At 45.0% G+C, this 22225-nt stretch overlaps 1 protein-coding gene and 1 long non-coding RNA gene across 2 annotated transcripts in view; one reads left to right on the top strand and one right to left on the bottom strand.

The window, feature by feature from the left end:
- The window catches only part of RNF19A (ring finger protein 19A, RBR E3 ubiquitin protein ligase), a 213913-nt gene that overhangs the window by 4026 nt on the left and 187662 nt on the right, over positions 1 to 22225 (top strand). The window lies entirely within an intron of this gene.
- LOC308629969 lies at positions 999 to 17380 on the bottom strand. The gene is made up of 3 exons (XR_014017751.1): positions 10308 to 17380; positions 5936 to 6962; positions 999 to 4218 (listed from the first exon to the last, which is right to left on the bottom strand). It is a non-coding gene; the product is annotated as an uncharacterized lncRNA (long non-coding RNA).

The raw sequence follows: 22225 nt of genomic DNA, 5'->3' as shown, positions 1-22225 counted from the left end.
CAATCTGGATGGAGAGCTAAACTCTCTGGAGAGAACTACACAAAGGACCTCAAAAGTAAGCATGCCTGTCTAAATGGCCAGGAAAATTCTTGAAGGGACAGATTCTGGGTCTTACGTTGAATCCTGAATCTTTAATTTTTTAGTATCTTAAACGCTTGTATAGATCACCTCTACTTGTCTTAGGCTACATAATTGCAAGCAACAGAAACAAACTCTGACTGGTTCAAGAAGAAAAGAAATGTAGAAAAGTATAGTTGGGAACTAGGCTGATAAAATCAGCAGAAACCACAAGAGGCTGGAGAGTGGGAAGTACAACTGTATAACCCTATAGGAACAACCTGGTAAGGACACCACTGTCACCACTGCAAGGCTAGGATTCTAGGGCTTCCAATTCTAAGTCATGCCTACCTTCTAGCTGCAAGGGAGGCTGGAAGGTTCTGAATTTTAGTGGGAGGTGGGGACTCATGCATGAGATGGGGAATTCCCCAAATATTGGAAGGGGGTTCAGCTTCAGGGCAGCCAAAACAAATGACAGATACTCACCATACCTTCCATATCTAGTACAGGAACAGAAAGTATGAATGTGAAAGAATAAACATTTCCAGTTTTAAAAAAGGAATACTGCAGAAAAGGAATCATGCAGGTTACCAATGCAATAAGATTCTGCTCAGCGGGAGTTGGGAAAGTCTTAGGAGGAAGGGGAACCTTAAAGAGTTTGGAGGAATGGAATAAATGGGGAAGAGGTAGGGAGGGTTCCCAGGCTGGGAAACCATCCAGAGGTCAAAATTAGCTACATGGGTATGGGGGTAGGAAGGAGAAAGCCCAACCTCCCTACCAAGCCAGCCTTCTCCAGGCTCAAGGTCTGACATGGGAAGACCCATCTCATCCAACATCTGTTGTAGATTCTTCAGCATCACCCAGAAGTCCTATTTATCATAGTTATATCATTTATCAAATAACATCAAGATATTAATTATCGTGAGAGTGGCATCACCAGTACTCTGACAATCTTTCACTTTTAAGTGAATGTTTAGTCAATTTATATTTAATGTAATTAATGTATTGATGTGGTTATTTGTTATTTGCTTTTAGTTTGTCCACTCTATTTTTTATTCCTCTGTTCCTTTACCCTCCTTTCTTTGGAGTTAATTGATTTTTTTTGAATTATATTTTAATTTATCTACTGGCTTTTTAGCTATCCCTATTTGCATTCGTTTTCTCTCTCTTTTTTTTTTTTTTTTTTGGCTGCGTTGGGTCTTCGTCGTTGCATGTGGGCTTTCTCTAGTTGCGGCGATAGGGGGCTACTCTTTGTTGCGGTACACGTGCTTCTCATTGGGGTGGCTTCTCTTGTTGCGGAGTACAGGCTCTAGGTGTGCGGGCTTCAGTAGTTGCAGTGCATGGGCTTCAGTAGTTGTGGCTTGTGGGCTCTAGAGTGCAGGCTCAGTAGTTGCGGCACATGGGCTTAATTGCGCTGCAACGTGTGGAACCTTCCTGGACCAGGTCTCGAACCCGGGTCCCCTGCATTGACAGGCGGATTCTTAATCACTGTGCCACCAGGGAAGCCTCTGCATTTGCTTTTCTTTTTTTTTTTTAAGTAGGTGCTCTAGGGATTATAATAAATATCCTTAACTTTCCACAATTTACTTAGAGTCAATATTGAACCACTTCACAAAAATGTAAGAATTTTGCAACCATATAGTTTCATTCGCTGCCTTTTCTACGAGCTATAGTTGTCATATGTACTATATCTACATATGTTGTATACTTTACAATACAATGCTATACATTTTGTTAAGAGAAAAATAGACTCTTACATGTACCCACATATTTAACGTTTCTAGTGGCCTTCATTACTGATGATCTGAGGTGTTATCTGATCTCATTTCCCTTCAGCATAAAAGAACTTTCTTTAACATTTCTTGTAGTTCAGGTCTGCAGGTGATTAATTATTTTATCGATAGTTTTCATTTATATGAAATTGTCTATTTAGCCTTCCTTTCTTTAAGTGTATTTTCTCTGAATATAGAATTCTGCTTTTTTTTTTCCTTCCGGTACTTGGTACACAGGGTTTTGGGCAAAGTTAATTCTCACCATTTTACAAAGACTGAAGATGCCAAAACTATAAACAGAAGTCAGAAATTATGGCTCCAGGCCTCTTGTTCTTTGCTAATTTACTCAGTTGTCATCTTCCCGTCACCACCCATCACCCTACTCCTTCAATGAAATGAGCTTGCCTAAGAAAGTGTATCACGAGTTACGTATACTGGGCTGGGAGGACCCCCCACCCCCAACCTCTTGTTAAATAAGGACATCCTGTTACGAAGCTTTTTTTTGTCTTTTATTTATATTTGAAGGGCTACAACCTTCCCGTTGCCTAAGAGGTTTGGTTTATCATTAACAATGTTCTTTAAACTTTATCTACATCTTGGCTGGCGCAGCTGGAGGCGGCAAGGAGTGAGAGCTGGTGTTGTCGAGCCCTCAAGCCTATATACACCAGGAAGCTTCTGGCACCTGCTCCACTCAGACTTTTCCTCTCCAGCGCCCCCCATACCAACTTTTTAAAAAGCCACAGTGGTGGGTTCTCCTTAAAAAAATACCCCTGCCTTCTGATGAAACTGTGAGAGAAGGTTGATTTTGAAAAGAGCTTAGTTTCATCAGGGTTATAAAGTTGGCCTGAAGGCTGCATGGGATGTACTTTTTAGACATTTGAATTCAAATGCTTTTAGAAAGGACAGGCACCACCCATCTCTATCAGGTTTTGACTGGCTCCTGCAGGCATTTAGGTTTGTAACCCTTGTAGCAAGTTCTATCTGGGGGCATCTAGAAGAGGACAAGGCACCCAAGATTTTGGCTCAGCCATTGGCACCTGAGTAAAGGGTCCAAAGACCAGAGAGCTCAGCAGTAGTAGGTTCGTATCTGAATATAATCATCAAAGACATAGAAACACACTCCCTAGGCCCCAAGTACCAGCCCACCAGTTCCAGGCCCAGCTGCTATCTCAAATTATTTAAGTTCCTCTTTATGGTTACACAAGATAGAGTTGGAAAAATCTACCTGCACAGCCTAATTTTATATCTCAAAACTCAAGCCTAACACAGTCACATTTGTAGTCAATTATCATGAAGAACAAACTTGGGTACTCCTATACAAGTCAGGAATGTATTTAACTGAGTATTCAGTATTTACTTGAATGAAGTGAAACTGAGCTGAGTCCTTGGAACTTCAGAGGAGATCTTTGAAATCCAACGGGAGCTGCTAGAGCCACAGACCCAGGGTTGAATGTTGGCTTTTTCAGCTTCTAGGGACCACCTGTATTCCATGGCTTGTGATCCCCTCTTCCATCTTCAAAGCACATCACTCCAGTCTCTGCTTCTGTGGTCAACCTACTTTCTCCTCTGCTGAAGTCAAATCTCCCTCTTGAAGGACACTTGTGATTATATTTAGGGCCACCCAGGATAAACTCTCATCTCAAGATCCTTAGTTTTATCACATCTGCGAAGTCGCTTTTGCCATATAAGGTAACATTCACAGGTTCTGGTGATCAGGATGTAGACGTATCTTTGAGGACCCACCAACCTGGCAAATGCCCATCAGCCCTCTGGGTTCTGCTCAGACTTTCTTTTTCTCTTCTGAGAGGCCTCCCGCATGTTCAGGGGTCAGACTCCCTAGTGTAACATGTCACACACCAGCTTGTAATTGTCTTTTTGTCATTCTTCTCTCTCTTCTGCTTGAGAGCTGGGATCTCACCCATCTTCTTCCTCTTGGTACCCCTAAGGTCTGGCACATAATATGTGCTCAATATATGTTTGTAGGAATGAAAGTGCCCTCTGACAGAGAACTCCAGGATGAACAGCCCTGATGAAGTGGGTACAGAGTTCCCCTGGTCAGGGTGATAAAGGGCCTGCAGAAAGCAGGCCCATAACTGGGTGTGCTGGCTGGACAGGTCACATTATGCTCTGGAGGGGCACCCCTTGTGTTTGGAGCTGAGAGCTCTGCATAAGGCGTAGAACAGTTCACCAGCAGTAGAGCTCTGGGCTTCTCAAGCCACGTGTGCTGATCACTGCAGCTTTCCTGTTGCCCTGACCCCAGGAACACAGCCCCTGGGAACAAGCGCTCGGAGGCCAACTTCACCGCACGTCCATGGTGGTCTGTGACTGGCTCCTTTAGTCATTGATTAGCTTTCCAGGGAAATACAGTCATTAGGTAAATTCCACCCACCTATCAGGGAAGATATAAACATAAATAAACATTAACCTAGACACATGTTTACAACCCACAGCTGCCCGTGGGTACATGGGCGGTGCCAGCTGGCCCTGGCTCCCCTAGCTGCTTGGTTGAATGAAGGGAAGCTGACCGTATCATGCTTTCAGTTTACTCCAGCAGATACGGGAACGTGACACCTGGAATGTGGATTTATACATCACCAAGCTTTACCTATCTGCGAGAAACACACGTACCCCCCAAAGCTACAGGGTAGCACAGCTGCCCACGTTTATTTCTGACAAGGCTAACCGAGCTTTCGTTATTTATGAGAAAACTTATAAGCCAATAAAAACGTCCTGCAGAATGGGGGTGCAAAGGGAAAGAAGTCTTGGTAAGCTGAGACCTTGCTACAGCAGACATCCTGCCCTTAACTCTTGCCGGCAGCAAGCTGGGGTGTTTACTGGTGCCTTCTTCTGCTGTGTGGTTGAGATCGAGTGGGTGTGAGTTTCTCCTTTGGGTGGTTAAGAGTGGAAACAGGGCTGGGGAGTCTGGTCAACCCCCAAGAAGCATACAGCTTTTGGAGACCACAAATGCCAAGATGGTGTAGGACTGACCACCCACTTCCATTTAGCCCACCAGGAAGCCATCCTCGGCCCCTTTGATGTCTGGGTGCTGGTGCCGGGACATTCTGGAACAGACAGTCAAACTACTGGTCCTCTTGGAAGCACAAAATCATCATTCCAGGATGACCCCTCAGCTGACCCTTTCTAGACAGTTCAGAGAACGTTCTCTCTCCTTACTTCCCCAAGAAGCTCCTTTCCACCCTCGACTTTCCTCCCTCCTGCCCTCTGCTCCATCTTTAAACTACTCCTTCACTCTCTCATATCCTCCATTTGGAGTCCTGTGCTTGCTGGCATCCTGGGCAAGGAAGAAAGACAACCATGGGAGAGGGACCTTGGAATGAACCAGAGCTGTGTACTTGCTTCTGACATGTCACACAACTAGCATCAGTGATAACACTGGGATTTCTTTTCTCTTTCATCAACCCTGACTTGACAGGCAGTTTAAAGTCATGATTAAGGTCATGGATTTTCAAGTCAGAAATACCTCGGTTAGTGGTGGTTCTGGCACTTATAAGTTGTATGCCCTTGAACAAGCTAGTTTGCCTCACTACTCCTTAGTTTCCCCATCTGAAAAATGGAATAACAGTGATACTTACCTCACGGGGTTGTTATGAGAACTAAATGAGATTGTGCACGCAAAGGGCTTAACAATTCCTTGCATATATAGCAAGTTATCAATAAACATTAGCTATTGTTATTATTGGCACTTATAAGATTGTGGGTAGCCTATGAGCCACATATAGAAACTTTGATTAGACAATGCTGGTGAATCAACCACTGTGGCATTTCTATCTTATATTCAGGACAAATGGTGGTATGTATGGCAGGTGGAAAGCTTTTCCAAGGGGTCAGGTCATGTAGGATGGAATTCTAAATGTCTGCTCTCAAATGCTGCCTGGATCTCTAAGCTAATGAGGAGAATCATATCTTGACCCTTCAGTGTTTTTGTTGAGAATCTGGCCCACAGAAAAGTATTTCAACAGAAACTGTCACAAGTAGGGTTAGCACCAGAGGAAGAATGCTGAGCCACCCTCTAGGCAGGAGCTGGGCCATACAGCTTTGTATCATAGGTCAGAGAAAAGAAGAAAATGATTCAGGGATAGCTTTACCTCCTGAGCCAGCAGCCTGATGGGGTCAAAAGCTACTTCCCACAGGTATCAGGCCAGAATCTTGAAAGAAGGAATTTCTCAGGGCTGAAGTAACCACAAACAGATCCAACTGGTTCTTGTGGCAGGTAATGTTTGTTTAACATTACATCCAGATGTCTAGATTGTGAGACACAGACATTGGCATCAGAAAGTGTTTATAAAATTCTTTGTTGAACTCCATACTGGGTTAGATACTGGGACAAATCAAACTGAAACCAAACTGCAAGCCCCACGCTTATGAGGAAGTGCTGGAACTGGTCCCAGGTTTCAAAAAAGCGGACAAGAAACCAAAAGACGGGAATCATATGAGCAAGTAGGACTTGCCCGGCATTCTTAGCTGTTTTCCAATTCCAGGAAGAATGCTAAGTCGTGAACATGGCAAAGTAATCAGGGGTTGTCTTAGGATCTGGTTTCCTAGGTGAGCCCAGGACAGTGAGAAAGCCCCCTCCCTGGGACCACGTGGCTTCTTCCCATTGCCCGGCAGCTAATGAGCTACTCTCCTTAGCAACCTCCCCGAGAGGGTGGGAAGCGACTACTCCGCCCCACCCTCACCCCGAAAACTGGCTTAACTGTGCTGGGTTCCTTTTTCTTGGTCTTTCTACCAAACTTTTTGTTGTTGTTGTTAATATGTCCAAGTAAAGTTTATTCCAAAGATGCAAAAATTGTTCCAACATTAAAAAATCAATCAGCGTCATTCAGTTTCTACCAAACTTAAGCATCAACATTCTCTATTGGGTGATGATTTCCTGTTCTGGCAAAGAAGTAGAAATGGTTTTAATAGTTGTTTTTTATGTTTGTTTTTACCCTGGTGTTGGCTACAAACTTGGGGTTTGTATTTTTACATTTGAATTTGGATAGCAGCAGAGAAAAGAGTGAGACCAGGCCAAGAGCTCCAGCACAGAATCACCTCAGGCCAACATTCACGTGGCTTCTGGGGGATGTTCCCAGTGTACTGTCCTAAGAAGGGAAATGTCCATAAATGTCCTTCCTGTGAAAAAAGAAGAGGTATAGATAAGAGATTTCAGATAGGGGGCTCCATCAACTTAATCTCCACAGAGTCCAGCTTACATCTGGGCCTCAGAACAACGACAAAACCTTTCTCCACAAACATACTATGTTTGAAGCATCTGAAAAATCATTTAGTTGTAGCTCACTATCAAAGAGCTCTATGACTGAGAGGCTGTTATCTTTAAAATAGTCTATACATTTCATTCTTCCTTTGGTGGATATGGGGTGAAGCGATTGGAAAACAGAGGAATCAACCTCACCCTACACTACTCCACTTCCCACCAATGTTTAAACTATTCAGGCAAACTTTCTTAGGCAAACTTTCTTTGGCAAACTGAAGATAAGTCTGAAATAACCAGAGTAACTGAGACAAAGTTTTCCTCCTGGCAAATTAAAGCAAATACTTTTGCTGTCAAATCTTTACCACTGAAGTCACATGGCAATCCAGAGCAATTTTCCATCGAAGAAATTGCAAAAGTGGGTCCAATGTGCTTAGAGTGAGGTTAGAAAACAGAATATTTGACTGAAAAGATAAGATAGAAAATTGAGTCTTTGCATTCTGTTGAAGGAGCACAGAGAGAATTTTCTAGATAATTGGTTTTTAAAGATTGCGTTTGTGTGAATGGGGCATGCCAGGGTATAAGACTAGAGTAATATCCTAGAAACAGTGAGTCTCGCTGGGATATATAAGTTCTCATGGTGCCTCCCATTGGGTCTCAAATAGGTGCTCTGAGACTCAGAGTGAAGACTGGATATTTTGGGTGATAATAATATTTGAGTATTTGTTCTCATACACAGATATTCGAGGGGCCCCAGAAACCCTCCTGTCTACCAGATGCGGAGCACCCAACGGTTAGGGCTGCGGGCTCTGGCGTCAGCTGGACCGGGTTACAATCTGGGTACCACCATCCACTAGCCAATAATTTAATGCCTCACATTCTTCATCTGTTCAAATGGAGATTATTATATGACTAATATCCTTCAAGGGCCTTGGAGGATAAACGAGTCTATGCATGCAAACATTTTCCTGTGAAATCAGCCACACACTAAAAGTGACTTTGACATGAGACTCTCCACAATCTCCTGAAGGCCATGTGCAAGGGGAGGATGTCATGGGAGGCCTGTGTTTAATTCACAAGGGCATTAAAGACCAGTTTCAAGCAGGCTTGAGACCAAAGATGTCAATATGCAGGGTTGCCCCTCCATTTTTTTTTTTTTAAAACGAGGTGATTTGCAGACAGTAGAGATCTGGGGGATCTTCCTCGAATAAAAATATCTTAAGGGTCAACAAATTTTTATTAGGGGTGGTGCCAAAATTGTCACAAAGGGGTGACCCATTTTTCTTCCCTATGGCCTTATATTGGACCTCCCTCACATGGCTATAGGCTTCTAGAATAGACGGGTAGAAAAGTTTTGTGTGTGTGAAACTCTCAAGACACGACAAATTTCCAAAGTCATATTGCTTATTCCTACCACTGTGCGTTTTAGACTATTATCCGGCAGAAGGTTTGCAGTATAAATAAATTCATTCATTTATTCATCATTTATTCAACTGCGATGTATTCAGCACCCTGTGTGTGCCAGGAACGGTTCTAGGCACTGGATAAATCCGTCAGGGAACACTTCCCTGTCCTCGTGGAGTTTACATTGTGTTAATACTTCTAATCAGAGGCAAGCAGAAATCACCTAAGTTAGTGGGCATTTCTTTGGATTGTCTCATGGGCTAGTGGTGAATTAACTAAACAAGAAGAACTCAAAGGCTCTGTGAATGGAATGATGGCCAGGCATTCAGAAGCTGAATGGAAACCCCAAAGTGGCTTCCTTTAGGGAGCCATTCTAGAGGAGCACCAGGCCTCTCTCTCCAGGAGCGAGGGACTTGAGTCTCTCTAAGGACAGGCTGGCTCTTTGAAAACAGGCTGAGGACAACTCACGTGGTCACATGGGGTTTAGAGACCACTTCTGCCCCAATGTGTTTCCCCATAGCGTGGCTGTTAGCTTGGCAATGTGAGAAGACAGGTCCAAAAGGAAAGTATGGGAGGCATGGATCTTACAGGCAGAAAAGAAATTTGCAGAGGGAAAGGTGTGAGGAGGGAGACTCCCGAAGGTCTGGCTGAGACCCCCGCTCCTTCTGCGGCTGGAGATCTCGGGGCCAGAGCGTCTGCGAAGAGGAGGAGTAGACTTGGTAGTTGGCTGCTGAATCCTTTGGGGCCCTCCACTGTAAGCCACAGAGGCTGATTCTGGTCATCAAGCAGAAGGAGTTTATGAAAAGGAAGTCAGCTAGCTCACAGAATCGGTGGGAGCCTGGAGAACCAATCTCATGGAACAACCTCCAAATCTACACTACAGAACTGCCCTGATGAAGAGGCTGCTGCCTTGTGGCTGCCCCACCAAGAGGCAACAGATATTGCCAGTCGACTGACACTATTTCTACCCCATTTCGTCTTAAAAAAAAAAAAAAAACAAAACAAAAACCCTGGCCGCCCCATTCCAGCAAAATGATTTCCACCCAGAGCCTTTTTCCTTAAAGTCCTCACTTCCAAGTCAAATGTAACTCTGATTTGTGGAACCCAGTTCATATGTCTGCACTCTAATTGCGGAGGAGTTGGGGAACTGATTTTTTGGTTTCTTCCTAATGAAAGTAGGACTCATAAAGCTGGAGTTTCCCCCAAGAGCAAAGATGGGTTAAAAAGTTGCCAGACAGCCAGGGAACATTGCAATTGTCTATTTCACTCAACCCCTTAGCCAACCCAAGGCCAGCATACACCACCCACCAATGTCATGCACAAGGTCAACTACAAAATTCCCTGCCTAACGCAGTTCAGCATTCCTACGTGCAAGCTAAAACAACTCATCTGCCTGAAATGGGTATAACTCAAACTCAAACGGTAGTGGGCCCTCAGAAGTAAAAAAGCAAAAAATAATGGGAGCCATCTCATCTTTTATTGGAGAAAACTGGCAAACAGTGATGATGGTGTAAAACCTTCAGGGGGCATTTTTGTGTGTGATTAAGGAACTATCAAGTACTCACTGGGTACCTCTCCTTTCCAGCTACATTATTCCATAGTCTCATGCCGGAGAGAGGAGTATCCCAGAATCCTCTCTCCTCTAAGCCTCATAAGGGCTCAAAACACAGTTGTCCAGAACATCAAGCATGTTATGACTCTAAGCTGTGAGCGCTGACTTTTCTGTGTTGGGCAGCCCCGAGCCAGATAGTAAAGTTCCCTTTCAGGGCTCCCAGTCTCCCAATTCCTTGTTGCATCCATTTCCCCCTAAGCTACACTCTGGAAAAGGACCACAGTCAAGTGTGAGGGTCATTCATTCTTACCTGTTTACCTTGGAATCCTGGCCGCCCCTGAAGGTCCCTCAGAGAGGTGTCCTGTGACCAGTTTGAGGAGGCTGTCCACAGTCTCTCAGGAACTGACCACAGAACTGGTACTGGAATCCAGTTCTTCACTCTCCCATGATGGTGCCTCTTGCTGCAAGATATTTGCGTTTAATAGAGGACAGAGACTGAAGCCAAAGGACTGAGTTTCCTCCTGTAAACTATCAGTCACCTTTGAGCCCTCGTGCTAAGGATCACGGAGTGATAGCACAATGTTTCCCAGGAAGCCACCCGGAGGGAGGGATGGTGCAGCGAGCAGAGTGGGCAGTCCCGTGGCACCTGGATGAACGCCTGATGTCCTCAGCTCACAGGTGATTAAGAGCACGGGGGCGCTTCCCTGGTGGCGCAGCGGTTGAGAGTCCGCCTGCCGATGCAGGGGACACGGGTTCGTGCCCCGGTCCGGGAGGATCCCACATGCCGCGGAGCGGCTGGGCCCGTGAGCCGTGGCCGCTGAGCCTGCGCGTCCGGAGCCTGTGCTCCGCAGCGGGAGAGGCCACAACAGTGAGAGGCCCGCGTACCGAAAAAAAAAAAAAAAAGAGCACGGGGCTGGAGGAGGAAGGGAGCCCATCTGGAACTTCACTTGCTCTCACTCTTAACACTCAGGGAAATGCTGGCCTCCGTCCCACCAGCCCAGTTCAGATTCTGTTACCATCTCAGCTTAGCAAAGCGTGTGCCAGAGAAGGAGAATCCATGGTTTTTCAAGTTCCCTTCTGTCTAAAATAAGGGAGTTGCACTCTATGATCTTTGGAGCCCTCTGGGCCGGGCTCACAACCCTGTGAAACTGTGGGCAAAGGAGGGGTCCTCGACGAGGAACTGCGAAGATAGTTTCTGTCAGGGCTTAGACGCCTGCGGGCTGTGAGCGCATCTGGATTCTAATCAGAACCTGAAATGGGACCAGCGATCAAGGCACCGATGCCAACAGCCCAGATATTCGGACGATAGTGACAGTTTATTCATCACAACAGGAGAGGAATGATCTCAGACTCTTGGGCTTGGGGACGTCTGTCTTTGTGCTGTCTGCACTGGTCTCTGCTCATTCAATATTTAGAGCTAAGAGCAAGGCACAGGCCTGTCACCTCCTCGGAAACCTGTAGCCTTTCTCACTATATTTCTATACCTGTCACCCCAGCCGTACCCCTCGATCCCGTTACTCAGCTGAACAAATGCTGCAAATTTAATTTTAACTTAAATCTTCAAATAATCTTTTTAATCTGAATCTAAAACTAATGTCAATCTGTTATGCAAAAATGTATAATGACCCTCTTTAAGCTGTGGCCCACACGGTCCAGTTTCAGAGTAAAATCATGATGCATGAAACACCGTCAGCCACCAGGAAGCAATTCTATGTAACTTGCAGCCCTTTTCTCTTCCATCTGCTTCCTTCTTACCTCGCACGTGCTCTAGCTTCTTTTTCCTCTGAGATCCTGGGGGAAACCCTCTCCAGTACCCGTCTGGGGACTTCTTTTCCTTCTGCCCGCTTTGCTTTCCTCATTACAGAAGCTCCTGAGAGCTGGTCTGGCAACCCAGTACCCTGGGTAAGGCGAGGGAGGGCAGTGCTTATACAAGAGGACAATAGTGCTTGCACAGGATCAAATCTACCAAAGCAGATAATGTGCATTCAATGCACATGGGGGCCCACTTCCTTAGGATCTGCCTACTTTCTCGTTCTGCAAAATACTTTTTTCTAAGTTTGTTGTAGCACCTCAGGTGGGGCGCAGAAGGTGGGGTGACACCTGTGGAACAGAGGTAGAAGAAATAGCAATGCCTAGGAAAGAAAATTGTTGTGAATTACTGGCCGAAGTTGTCGGCATGAAGAGAAAACAGGAGGAGAGAGGAGAGTCGCAGTGAGGCTGATTGGCTGCAGTCTGCGTGTGTGTGATGCCAGAACAGGCTCAGGACATAATGACAGTCGTGCTCATCTTTACTGGGTTGAGGACGTGTCAGGTACTTTACACAGAATGTTCCGTTTATTCCTCATGACTCTGCAAGAGAATATCCCTCTGTTGTGGAAGGGGAACTTAAAGCTCAGAGAGGTTAAACCATTTGCTCCCGTGTTAGGAAGTGGTGAAGCTGGGATTTGAACCTGGGCAGTATGACTCAGAGACCATGCTTTAACTTCCACTCAGGCTTTACTGTTTCCTCACAAAGGAAGGTTCCATTTGGGAGCATGGAAAGAGAGAGACACAGAGACGCAAACAAGGCCACCGGCATGTGGGCAGGACTGTTGTTTTCGGCACGAAGCAAGATAGGAGCTGGGGAAAATCCCGCTCATCACAAGACACGTTGCTTTAGGAAATGCTGCATCGGCATTATCTCAGTGCAGGCCAACGGCTGCAACAAACAACCCAGTAGAGGAACAGCTGAACACAAAAGTTTACTGCTCACATCAACTCTTATCAGACAGTCCAGATCAGGCAGCCCTCCCGGGCCCAGGCCCCTGCCCATTAGTGATAGAGGGGAGAGGAGAGTGAGAGGGACACACCAGCTACTTAACTGCCAGAAAGTGCTGCATCCCTTGGGCTCATATTTCACTAGCCAGAATCAATCACCTGGGTGGGATGGAGGGCTCAGAAACGTAGTCCCTGGCTGGTCAGCTGCTTCTCAACAGCAACTCTACACTCTGGGAGAATGACTCTTCAGGGATCAACCAGCCATTCCGCTTACAGGCACACTTGGCAGACGGAGTGGAGAGTGATACGATGGCCTGGCGAATGACACTGGTGGAGGGCACTGGTGAATGGCACTGGAATTTCGGCATAATATGGGCTGCATTAGAAATGGGATGCTCCAGGAACTTACATGGGGGCTTCTCTCAAGGAGTGGATCTTGGAGGTCAAGCCCATTCTGCAAGCATCTGTGGCTGCTGAATCTTGGCCAAGCCTCTTAGATCGGGGTCTGCACTGGCTTGTGGTCCAGTGTCCCTGAATCTGACCCCCAAGTTCTGCCAGAGAGCTGATTTCTGAGAGCAAGACCATCCTTCCTGTGGGTTTAGCTAGTATCTGTTACGTCTGGTCACACGACTTAGGTTTTTTTTTTTTTTTAATAAGTTCCTATTGACAGGCCACTCTGGGAGTCCAGGCAAGAAATCTTGAATCCCAGGATCTAAATCTGCAGACTAAAGACATTTACAGAATGAATTTGAATAAATGCAGCTGTCAGAAGGGAAAGGGGCCAGAAAAAAGGGTGGACAGATCCTAAGCAAAAAAAAAAAAAGACAAAACAAAAAAACCCCCAAAACACCAGACTGTTCTTAGAGTCATATTTCAAATCCAAGTTTTTATGTCTTTTTTTCCCCCAAATTGTCATTAATTATGGATTGTGTGTCCCTTGGAAGTTTGTTAATATTATTAGTTTTGGAAAGGCGTTTCCTGCTTCTTTTCCATATGCAACTGTTTATTTAAGCAGCTGGTTCTCATTTCTGAGGGTAATTTCAGCAGTCCAGCTACAAGATAATGGGCTGAAATGTCTCAAACAAAGCTTGAATAAATAACTAACTTTGATATTGTTTTTCAGGAGTCGTTGAATACACTATTGAATCTATTGGTATGAACCTGGCCCCTCTTTAGGAAAATGTCCCTAGATGGAAATAATAGTGGATTTGAAAACTTCTGAGTTGCATATTTTCTGAAACGCCAGCACTCTTTTTGTACATCTGACACTTTGTGCTTGGAAAATGGTCTGTAACTACTCTTCAAAATACTCCTCAGAGGAAAACTGCAAAATTTCCCTTAGTTTCCAGATGAGGAAACAGGCATTTCTCCCAATGTCACAGGGAGAGCATTGAACTTGGAGATCCCGAGTCCCAGTTTCTCACCCAGTTTGTCACTCCACTCATCCATCCCACTGTTGGGAGACTGCTTTTCCTACCAAACAGCCAAAAAGACTGTAGGGTGAACTCAGACCTACTGAGGTGCTAGGAGAGCAATTCCAGAACAATTGTAGGAATTTGCCCTTGAAATGAGTGCTCAGTGCCCCAAGCACTGAAGGATGCGGAGCAGGGTGCACAGACAGTCCACGTGGGGGCCTGCATTTGACCCAGGCCCAAGGTCTCAGCTTAGCTGTCACTTCTTGCAGGAAGCCTTCCCTGATCTTGCATGACTGAATTAGCGGCCCCTCTTCTCTAGTGTATCCTCCGGCATGGGGACAAGGCCTCTGTGGCCACGCTTGCCTCCTGCACTATCATCACTCAAATTTGCTTCTTCTCCCCACTGTGGGCTCAGCAGTGACTTTGGCCTGCTCACCTGTGCGCCCCAGGGCTGGACATCCAACCCGACACATAGCAGGTCTCGAGAGCTCTACTTGGATAAATGAATGAATGAACAAATAGACACAAAGGGTCCCAGGGCAAGCAGACTGACAAAAATATTCCTGCTTCTCATCCAAGCATTTAGATTCTCACAGCCACAAGTCCCACTGAGCAGCCCGCCCTGCCTTCCTTCCTGCTCCAGGGGTGGCTGCTCAGGGTGGCGGACTGCTGCTAAGAGCTGGGCTACATCGGGGCCAAAGGAGGACCTGTGAGCAGGCCCCCTCACCCTTTTAGGATCCCCAAGGCTTTCCCAAGGGAGTTTGCATACCATCTGGAACGAGGGTACCACAGAAATGCTCCTCTCAGCAGAATGTGTAAGTAGCGGCTTTTCTTACCGAGGCCTGTCCTCAACAAGGCAGGCACTGGGGTCACCCGCCTGGCTCCAGCCTGGCCCCTCTGGACCCCCCTTCCTCACTGACACAAGATCTTCCTGCCCCTTCCAGGCCTGGGGCTGGGGAACTCTCTCGGGAGTCTCCATGGGAAACTCTAGGGGAATTCCAAGCCCCAAAGAGCGCTGCCATCTGAATTTGGCTTCTCTCACGGTTGCTCAAGAACACTGGCACACAGATTGGGAGGCTCAGCACAAAATGCCTGGGTTTTCTTTCCCCAGCACCGTCGCCCCGGCCAACCCCCAGGACTCAGAAACGCCTTATTGTGTAAGCTGGAAACAAGCAGGCCAAGCTGTCATCGGTTTTGGCACAAAGTGTAAAATCAATATATAATCACCTAACAGGCCCAAGGTCGTTTTCTATGAGTTTCACACTGCGGCTTCCATCGGGCCAAGTTGTTTCTGTGAAGCAAGGCAGGCAAAACCACAGTCACCAGGGCACTGGGCAGGGCACAATTTCCAGACTCAGCCCTTCCCAGCTGGGGAAAATCTGGGCGTGGGACGTGTACCTCCAACCTGTACTCTTTGCACCTCCTTTTCTGGATGCGAGATAGAGCAGGAAACACTGGTCAAAGCAGTTACAGTGCCGAGAGAGCCGGGCGACTCTTGTTGGCAGAGATAAAGGGCTTTGTGCTAATCTATTCTCTGGAAAACGCCGGTCAGGGAATGTTCCGGGCATTGAGGGCAATGTGGGCCCTCAGATGTCCCACAATAATAAAAGTTCACCGTAAATGACACTGTTGGTGTGAGATACAAGGAACAATGTAGCCAGAGGCTGACTAAGGCTGCCGGGTTCAGGCTGGGTGGTGACCCATCTCCATATTGCCCTTGACTGAGAACAGCCAGGCTGCGGATCAGCCGAGGAAGCTGCTGCCTTGTAGGCGTGATCTGAATGTCATGACAGGACGAAGACTTAGAGCCTAGCCCCGGTTCTTCTGCCAAGACCTGTACAAGTCCGAGGCCTGAGTAAATGGAGAAAATACCATCTGCGCTACCTCTCAGGCTGGTCACGAGGTTTAAACCAAGTGACGGAGTGTATGCGACGTGCCAGCTGTTAAATGCTATTGTTTCTCATTTCTAACCCACCTGGAGTCTATGATGTTTGGATCTACAAACCACGTTTCTCCCTTGCTGGCTGCTCCCTGTCCATCCTGCCAATGGCGAGGACTAGCTACAGGCCTGGCTCGAGGCAAGCAAGTCACCTGGGAGGCGAAGCTGAAGGCAGCACTGATCTCAGTTGTGGATTCTGCACCTGCACGACCCCCCTGAAATGCTCGCAGAGCTTCAGACTAAAGGCTGTTTCTTACCGCCTCAGTTTACAAACACACGCCTCGGCCTCACTGATGGAGCGCCAACCTCCTGAACTCTCCCGGGTAGTTGTTTTAATGATTTTGGTTTCTTTGTTCCCTCCAATGACAATAGACACGTTGCTTTTAATCAACCAGGGAGCATTCAGGGCTTCAGTTTGACTGCAGAGATTCCTGAAGGTGGTGGGAATGGGGAAGTCCAACTCCTCAAGGCAGTTGGGCCTGGGCTGAATAAAAGGAGAAGATGACTCAAGTGACCTGGATCCTGCCGCTGTCATCATCCACGTGCCCACACATGGCCTAGCTGGCCTGCCGGAGGAGGGAAAGCAGAGAGAAGGACGTGAGCAGTCAGCAAGGACGGGCTTGGAAGAAGGAATCCAATCCTTGGAAAAGGACTCAGAATTACTAAGAAGGAAAAAGAAATCACCTGGCGTTCGGAGTCTGCCAAGAGCAATCAAGCCATTCACGTGGGCATTGTTAGCCTCAGTTCCAAGGAAACCATGACTCAGTCTGGTTTAGGGAAAAAAAATCTATAGGGTTTAACGATTTTGTTCCCATAATAACGCTAAATGAACCAACAACATCTTAGCTCTGCTTGGAGAAAAACACAAACCATTCTAAAGGAGTGATGCTTAAATGTGAAACTCACTCCATTCACGTCTGCCTGCTGCGCTCAGACCTACTGCTCTAACTGATATTGACATAACAAATGCCAAATCATTAAGCTGTTGATATTACGCTCTGGGGCATCTTGGTTACAACTGCCACATGATCTTTATGTCTGTTTCATCTGAGGCCTAACCTGGGCTAGCCAAATCCCACAGATGGCAGCTTAGGGCCAGAGTACAGCACATACAGTTGATTTTTTTTTTCCATGCAAGAAAATGATAGAAACAGAACAAACGTAGTAGTTTTCAGAAAGGTTCCTTATCTCACACTGTTTAACAGGCAATTTAGAAATATACTCTCTTTGTCAGTAGTACTGTGTTAGTTTGCTAGGGCCACTGTAACAAAGTACCACAGGCTAGGTGGTTTAAACACCTAAATCAAGGTGTCAGCAGGGTTGGCTTCTGCTGAGGCCTCTCTCCTTGGCTTGCAGGTGACCGCCTTCTCCCTGTGTCTTCACTTAGCCTTTACTCTGTGTGTCTACATCCCAATCTCCTCTTCCTATATTGGACTTGGGCCTACCCATATGACCTCATTTTACCTCAATTACCTCTTTAAAGACCCTATCTCCAAATAGTACAATCGCACTCTCAGGTACTGGGGATTAGGACTGCAGCATATGAATTTGGGGGTAGGGGACACAATTCAGCCTGTAACATGTACTAGTGATGACAATTACATAAATAGTTGACACACGGGCTTCCCTGGTGGCGCAGTGGTTGAGAGTCTGCCTGCCGATGCAGGGGATACAGGTTCGTGCCCCAGTCCGAGAAGATCCCACATGCCGCGGAGCGGCTGGGCCCGTGAGCCATGGCTGCTGAGCCTGCGCGTCCGGAGCCTGTGCTCCACAACGGGAGAAGCCACAACAGTGAGAGGCCCGCGTACCGCAAAAAAAAAAAAAAAAGTTAACATTGCTTGAATGGTTACTAAGTGTTTGGAATTATACTGCACAGTCAACTTGAATTTAACCCTTAAAAACAATTTCATATGGTAGTTGCATCATTCTTCTCATTTTAAATATTAGTGATGAAGGCTTTAGGAGTCTAAGTGACTTGCCCAAGGTTATATTACTAAGAAGTTTAGAATAGGAAGTGTAAGGTATAACATAATGTGAACCCAGGTCTGTCCAGCTCCAAGGTTCAGAAGATCCTGCAACTATTTCCCTCTCTGGCAAACCAATGAAAACAACTTTCTAACCCTTAGTAATTACACAATGAAGAGAATAAGATGAAATATCTTTGAAAGAGAAATAATGTCTTGGGTATTTCAAATTTTAAAGGAAGAATATAATATATGCCATTTCTGGATGAGAACCAGTTTCACAATTGAGAAGTATTTTAAAGAATAAGCTAAAGAAAAAGAAAAGCAATGAATAATTAAACTTTATTTGTTGAAGTTCTTGGCATTGCATTAGAAAATAAATGATGATTATCCATTTTGGAGAAAACCCCAGATCTCAAGAACATACTTTGTACCATGAAATTTGAACCTTACACAAAGATAGGAACAAGAGCTAAATTGAGTAGGTAAGAAACATCTATATTTATTTTTCTCTAATTATAAAATCATGTGGCTTTATTGTTGGGCTAGACCTATCGCAAGATTATCTGGTTTAACTCTTTCATTAGCCTTACCTGTCTCAAGATTCCTATTTATTGTAATTTATTCAAAACAGTTTATCAGTGATCCAACCGTATCACTTTTTTTTTTTTTTTTGCGGTACACGGGCCTCTCACTGTTGTGGCCTCTCCCATTCCCGGAGCACAGGCTCCGGATGTGCAGGCTCTGCGGCCATGGCTCACGGGCCCAGCCGCTCCGCGGCATGTGGGATCTTCCCGGACCAGGGCATGAAACCGTGTCCCCTGCATCGGCAGGCGGACTCTCAACCACTGTGCCACCAGGGAAGCCCCAACTGTGTCACTTTTAATGTAATATCTATTTTACCTATTTCTTTGCTCTCTGCCCCTGCTATCTGACCCATCCTAGCTAGATATTAACCAACTAATCTTAACAGGAAGTAAAATGAGTAAATACGATCTGAAATGATTCTTGAACTGAATATTTCAAACATTCCAGATAAACCTAAATTGGGATTCAAAATGTTAGAAATACTCAGCAAATGTGGCTGGTATTTGAATTAACTAGTTAATGTCAGCCATAGTTCTGTAATTAGCAGCAATGAATATGCAATTATCATTACAAAAAGTATACATTCAACATCTGCATATGATTTTTCAAAGTTACTGTAAAAAGCAAGATGGAAAGATTTAGTTTATACCCTTAAAGAGTCAATAGAGCAGTATTTTTTAAAATAAATTTATTTATTTTATTTCTTTATTTTTGGCTGCATTGGGTCTTTGTTGCTGTGCATGGACTTTCTCTAGTTGCGGTGAGCAGGGGCCACTCTTCCTTGTGGTGCACGGGCTTCCCATTGCGGTGGCCTGTCCTGTTGCGGAGCATGGGCTCTAGGCAAGTGGGCTTCAGTAGTTGTGGCACGTGGGCTCAGTAGTTGTGGCTCGCCGGCTCTAGAGCGCAGGCTCAGGAGTTGTGGTGCTCTGGCTTAGCTGCTCCGCGGCATGTGGGATCTTCGCAGACCAGGGATCGAACCCGTGTCACCTGCATTGGCAAGGGGAGTCCCAACCACTGTGCCACCAGGGAAGCCCTAGAGGCAGTATTTCAAGATCAATAAAGTGCCTTGTATATATTCTGGTTAAAGATCCAAATTGGCATAAATTGATACTAACCTGCTAACCTTGAATTTATCCGCAAAGAGGGTCTCAAGACAGAAACAGAGAGAAAAAAAAAACATAATTCTTAACTGAAATCTTCAGTGTGATCTGAACATAAATCCACTTAATGCTAAGTTCCTAAATACATAATCCAAATTGATATTAACCTGTTAACCTTGAATTTATCCACAAAGAGTGTCTAAAGACTGAAACAGAGAGAAAAAGAAACATAATTCCTAACTGAAATCTTCAATGTGATCTGAACATAAATCCACTTAATGCTAAGTTCCTAAATACATAATGCACAGTAGCTAATAAAAACATTTGATAGAAGGATTAAGTGACCAGAGTCAGTAGTGGCTACATTAGGACTTTAATTGCCACAAATGTTAATCTACAAAACTCTCCGAGGAGAAATAGTCCCTTTATGACAGAATCAATATTGCTTTTTAAAATCATAAATAATGCAATGTAGGGTCAATGTCTCTGAGGAGAAATAGTCTCTTTATGACAGAATCAATATTGCTTTTTAAAATCATAAATAATGCAATGTAGGGTCAATGTCTCTGAGGAGAAATAGTCTCTTTATGACAGAATCAATATTGCTTTTTAAAATCATAAGTAATGCAACGTAGGGTCAATGTCAACATCAATTTTACCACAAAGATACACACACACACAGACACAGTTTCACAATTTTACACAACAAAAATACCATTCTGTTCCCGGTTTCTATTGGTCGGGAGGGGGGTATGTCGCAGTTGGCTCTATTTGCAGGAGTAGCTTGGAGGTGTACTGCATACCCCATCCTCACCCCCCGCATGGAGAACCCCCCTCCTCAAGCACATTCTAATGTCCAAACCCCTTCTCCCTTCCTTTAACTACTCCCACTACACCCTATAATTCCCAAACACTTCTATTTTTCTCTACAACATGTGGGGTTATTATCTCCTCCTTGCTACACTATAAGGTCTAGGAAAGCAGTTGGAAATTGTTCTGTTAACTTTTCTAGCTGCCCAGAACTAGTAGTCCTTCCATAAATGTTTGTTTAATAAATGAATGAATTAGTGTCTTTTTTTTTATCACATCCAATCCCTCCAATCTCTTGTTGGAAGCATATACCTTTACACCAAAATATGATTTCTTTCCCTGGTAATAACATTTCTAATGACAAAGTATATTTTAAAAATGCATCTTCTTTGTTGATAGAATGATCACTGTACACATTCAGCTACTTTGCTGAATATTAAGCTGGCTTATCAGAATAAGATGCAAGTAAACTAAAATTAGATTTTTTTCAATAATCTAGAGTGACTAAGTCTCTCTAGTATTTAAAGAAATGGACTCAGCAAACAAATATTCTTTTTAATTTTTCCAAGAAGAAAACTTTGGGGGACACTGAATAATTACTCTTGCATCTTGCTATGTTACTCAGATTTTAGGAGCAATATGACAGAGTGGGAGTAAAACTGTGGGAAATCCCCCAAAATGGTACTTGTGGTCCAGCCCATTGTGAAATTCTGTGGCATGGCATAGACCTGTTGCTAGGCAGCCCTGATGATGAGACCATGACTCTCTGCCTCAACAAAGCTGTGCTCCAGCCCAAGTAAACAAGCCTGCTGCTTTAAGCAGGCAAAGGGCTGTCAACAGAATATTTTCACTCAGCTCTGAAAACCTACCAGTTCCAGGCTTGGAGGGTACACAGTGCTCTCTTACTAAGAGGAATCTGCTACTTAAAATAAGATGAGACATATTTAAAAGCTAGGAGGTCACAGACCATATGACTCTCAGGGCCAAGTGTTCAGAAAACAGGATCACCATTTTGTGCTTGAGTAGTTGTTTTTCTGTTGAGCCCAAGTGAGGAATATTGAATACAGGTGTCCACATTTGCATATGTACCTCGCATGTTGCAATTCTGTTTGCCAGTGTCATTGGCCTGTTGGGTTGTTTCTAGTAAGCAAGGGAACTGTTTGCACTGAGCAAAGCTAACTGGGACGCTCTGCTCAAATCGCCTGCTTTTAATGCAAAGTCCTCCCCAGGACTTGAAATCCTAACTTATGGCAGAAACTTCTGAGGGCAAGAGAGTGAAGGGGGCAAAATCAGACCCATTTTATGCCCTCCTCTCTCTGTCAGTATCCTAGGAGATAGATTTTAGATGTAGCACTCCTTGAGTTAGGGAATTGTTATATTATTGGAGTTCCCTTAAGCTGTTTTTGAGTAATTCTCCAAATAAACCAGGAAGCTCCCTTTCTTCCTTTTCTATTGCACACACACACACATACACAACATATGTATTCTCTACCTTCAATTCTGCATAACATTTTTCTTTTTTTTTGTAAAATAAGTCAGTACTTCGTGTGACTCAGATAATTTTAGGGTTCAGGGGGCTATTTTGAAGTAGGCACAGTGCTATGTGGTGGTTTTTTTTTTTTTTTTTTTTTTTTTTTTTTGCGGTATGCGGGCCT

This window comes from Mesoplodon bidens (assembly GCF_964165515.1).
Source record: "Mesoplodon bidens genome assembly, chromosome: 16".
Classification (NCBI taxonomy): domain Eukaryota; kingdom Metazoa; phylum Chordata; class Mammalia; order Artiodactyla; family Ziphiidae; genus Mesoplodon; species Mesoplodon bidens.
The sequence above is the reverse complement of the archived record's forward strand: the minus strand, read 5'-3'. Positions and strand labels throughout refer to the sequence as shown.